This window comes from Urtica dioica, chromosome 9, assembly GCF_054948205.1.
Source record: "Urtica dioica subsp. dioica isolate 48M chromosome 9, U.dioica_male_clone48M_v1_H2, whole genome shotgun sequence".
Classification (NCBI taxonomy): Eukaryota; Viridiplantae; Streptophyta; class Magnoliopsida; order Rosales; family Urticaceae; genus Urtica; species Urtica dioica.
This window is the reverse complement of record NC_142764.1, coordinates 5,267,359-5,272,020: the sequence shown is the minus strand read 5'-3', so window position 1 is coordinate 5,272,020 and position 4,662 is coordinate 5,267,359.

Genomic DNA, 4,662 nt, shown 5'->3' with positions numbered 1-4,662 from the left:
GCTTCGGCCCAAGACCGAGCTCGGCTATCCACGGCCAAGGGCCGGCCCAATAGCCTCGGCCCAAGACCGAGCTCGGCTATCCACGGCCATCAGCCCGATGGCCTCGGCCTCATAAAATTGACCTCGGCCTCATGAGCTCGACCTCGGCCTCACGAGCTCGACCTCGGCCTCACGAGCTCGACCTCGGCCTCACGAGCTCGACCTCAGCCTGACGAGCTCGACCTCGGCCTCACGAGTTCGACCTCGGCCTCACGAGCTCGACCTCGGCCTCACGAGCTCGACCTCGGCCCTATGCTATCCTCGGCCGAGCCTATGCTATCCTCGGCCAATAGTCGAGCCTATGATATCCTCGGCCAATGGCCGAGTCTATGTTATCCTCGGCCAAGGGGCCCACCAATGACGCCATCCTATGCTATCCTCGGTCGAGCCTATGCTATCCTCGGCCAAGGGCCGAGTCTATGTTATCCTCGGCCAAGGGGGCCACCAATGACGCCATCCTATGCTATCCTCGGCCGAGCCTATGCTATCCTCGGCCAAGGGCCGAGCCTATGTTATCCTCGGCCAAGGGGCCCACCAATGATCCCTTGGTCGCCTATAAATACAGGCGCCTCTCACCTTCTCCAGGTAATCCATTCTTGAGTACTGAAACGCTGCGAAACTCACATCTCGCTCGTTTCTCTCAAGTCTCGGCCCTTAAACACCTAAACCCTCTATTCTCCACCTCAATCCCACTAATGTTGAGCGTCGGAGAGGTAAACTGAGGCACCCCCTCTGTTTTCCCTTTGTAGTTCACGTGTTCTTTCTTCCTCTTCAGGTGCTTGGACGAACGCAAGGGACATTCACAGCTAAGGGAAGGCTCGGGATACCGATTCCGACACGCTCGAGCCCGAACGCGACCACTTGGTCCGGCCTCGGGTCGAACCGTTCGGGGCTCCTAAACCGTTGTCCGAAAACGAGCGACAAAAATACTTATGTAAATTCTCGTTGAAATTATCAATAAAATAAAGTTTGAAATTTATTATCTATTTGAATTGAAAGCGTTATTTCTTATTTAATGAGATTTATTAAACATTCATTATTCCATAGCCACCGTATCTAACTGAGTCACGTGCTGGGCACCTGAGTTCGGGCGGTGTGCTAAAACATGGTCGATGACTGATATACGCCTGGAAAACTATATCTAAAGTCATATATGTGGAACACATGGGTGAAGGTTGATCAATATGTGGGAGCATTCTACACTTGTGGTAAGTGTACGACCCGGACAGGTCTTGGTGTAGATGTGTCGTTTAATGACCGTTACGACACACTAACCGAGGCCACTATGATGGTCACAAAGAGACTTGATCTAAATCCTGAAGTGATCATGGACACTGGGTTATGTTACTGAGCTCTTTGACTCATTCGCTAAAAGGATATTCATGCTAATCACAACTTATGTCTTGGGAGTTTTCTCAGAGCATAATTCGAGTGGGAAATGATTTACAGATACGGAATCCAGCCTTCCTGAAAGAAGGTTAATGTTCTCTCACCTAAGGGTTGGTTCCAGAACCAATAGATTGCGCGCACTTTCGAAGTAAGTAACGTTCGAAAGAATCTTTCGCTGGGGAAGCAACAATGCTTAGGGCTGATATGTATCAAGAGAAGTATAACGGAAAAATTGACTTCTCTTGACACGGGTTGAACCTGGAGGATCTTGATCACGAACTGACTATATCAGTGGACACTCGTCACGATGAGTAAATATAATTCTAGTATAAAGGAGAGTTCAGTCTTGGCTTACAAGGTGGAGTATTTGACCAAGATTAAACGAATTGATGGAAAAAGAGAAAGGACTATTTCGTCTTTTTCATCGGATTTGTTAAGCTTCTATTACTAGGTCCATAGTCCCCGATTCGGCTCTGACAAAGGCGGATAAGAACTTTCGTATAATAATGTTTATCATTATTAATCTCACTTGCTGTAATTGTGATTGACAGTATTAATTCTGGAAAACGGGTATTCACAGAATTAAATAAATATTTATGGTAGAATTGTTTATTTATTGTTTGATCAAGTAAATAAACAATTATTAATTATTTGTTTATTGTTGGACCAAGTAAATAAATGATTAATTGGGTTTTAAGCAATCGGGCCTTGCACAAAATATGAAAATCGGATTTGGGAATTTTGGCATAGGAGTTGCGCAAATCCCCCTTGGCCGTGTGCCTAAAATTCGACTTTTTCAATATTGGTATTTACCAATATTTTCTCTTTAGTTGTTTAATTAAAGGAGAGAGAATAATATAAGATATTGTCCTATATTTTCTCCTTATTTAAAGGAAAGTATTTAGGAGAATATATGAGAATATATTTAAAGGGAAATAATATATTCCCCTTTATTCTCTCACTAAATAAAATATTCTCTTATGGATGAGAGAAAAAGTAGGATTCACTTGTTGAGATCCAATGGCCTAGATTTAATCCACTAGTGTGAACACAATAAAAGGAAATAAAATATTCTGGAAGATTCCATGAATATCTCCTTTTACTACTATAAATAGGGGTTCATGAGAAGGCAAAAATAAGCAATTATTTTGTGAAAATTTCGTGCATCCTAGCCTCTCCTTGGCCGTGCATCTGCCTCTCCCTCCCCTCGGAAATTCGTTTCCATTCTTAGTAAAATAAGAGAGAGATCTCGAAACACCTAGTTTCTTGATCTAGTGAGATAAAGACTGTGCCCACTCATCTTTCTTATTCGTCTCGGAGATTACGTTTCGGAAGACTAAGGTGTCATCACATCGAGTCCTTGAAGGAGGAGTTCCTTATTTGATCGTGTGGAGGCTTGTACGTTCAAGACGAAGACGGATTGTGAAAGCTTTCAGTTCGTGAGCCAAAAACTGTAAGTACTCGTTTACTCTTATATCGGTTGCTTGACTTATATGCTCCCGCATAAAATTAATTAACGTAAATCTAGATCTTGTCATATAATCAATGAATTAATTAGCTCATGATTAGCATAATTAATTATTTTTCCGCATTAATATGGTTATATGGGGGAATCATCCCCGACACATATCAGATTCAAATGCCTACTCCTAGATGTGCATTTTTCAAAAAAGAAAGTTATGTGTCTAATAACACTAATTTACTCCTAATTGTGACAATTTCTATTTTATAATTGAACGGGACAAATCAAGCGACCGATGCCCAAAAATCAAATAACATGGACATGCACTCACAATAGTGCCACGTAAACATTTAAGAAGATTTCATTGACTTTTTTAACATATTAACAGTAAAAATAACATTTTTAATTATGATATAGTTAAATAGATCAAATGTGTGCTTTATGAGCATCACTATATATCTAGTAGACTAGTCTTGATTACAATTTGACTATATATCTAGTATACTAGTCTTGATTTAATTCATATACTAGTCTTCGGAAATTATAATTTTTTTTTTGTATATTTTTTAAAATTATAATTTTTTTTATGACTTATAAAGAATTTCACATCAAAGATCACTAAGAGACTCGACTATGCCTACGAAGACTAACAAGTCAACTCGAAAAGAGCCCACGAAGAAAGGCAACAAAAAGCGGCACCTCCACCTCACGAAGAGCCCAATCTGACGTTTGGGGCGCTTTTTAGCCCTCGAACCATTATAAATACCCCTCTCTTCAAAGTGAAAAAGATACACAATTCTCTCTCAACACAATCACAATATTCCAGAGTCCTGAAACGCTGTCGAGGACTCTATGCACATACTTTCACTCTGATCGAGCCTGATTTTCTAAAATATTCTAAAAGAATAACGACACTCCCACCTCATACACATAGCAATCAAACTAATGTTGAGCGTCGGAGTACGCGCCAGAGGCGGTGCCTCTACTCCCCTCTACGCTTATTTTCTTCGTCTTCTTCTTCTTCTTCTTCTTCTTCTTCTTCTTCTTATTGTCAGGTCTGCGTGAGGAATGAAGAACGTTCTTGAAGTAGGAGAGAGAACTAGTAACTTTTGAGTTTCTACAACCTGGCTCGGACGCGGCCACTTGATACAGCCTTGGGTTGAACCGCCCGAAGTATTCCAAGTTGTCCGATTTTCGTTGACAACAGGTACTGTATATTTTTAATAGAATAATTTGTTGTAACTAGCCAATTATTTAGATTCGTTTCAGTTTTTAGCTAAATTTTTATTTTATTAAGAAAGTAGCTCACCATGCCGAAGTAAATTAATTAACTGTTAGGTAAATTAAATTTACTACGTCCTCATGAGCTATTTTCTAAGTAAATTAAATTAACATAACTAGTTTAGGTTAATTTAATTTACTTCGGCATGATGAGTTGTTTTCTAAGTAAAATAAATTAAACTAATTTATTGATTTACTTCGGCTTAATAGACTATTTTCTTAATAAAACGAAACATTGACTATTTTTTAAAAGAAAAACGTGCTATTGTGCTACTGGTTTAATTGCTCGTTTATAACCCACATACATAATATTTATTTAATTTTTATTTTTAATGTACATGACCACTCTACTGATCCCCCACTAGATCTCTACAAAAAAAAAAATCTTCTTCTTTCCTCTACCTTGCCGGAGAGTCCGGGGTCTTTCACCGGACTTGCGGCGACCTCAAGGGATTGATTTTCGGATTCAAGGTGAAGCTTGATCGCTCGGA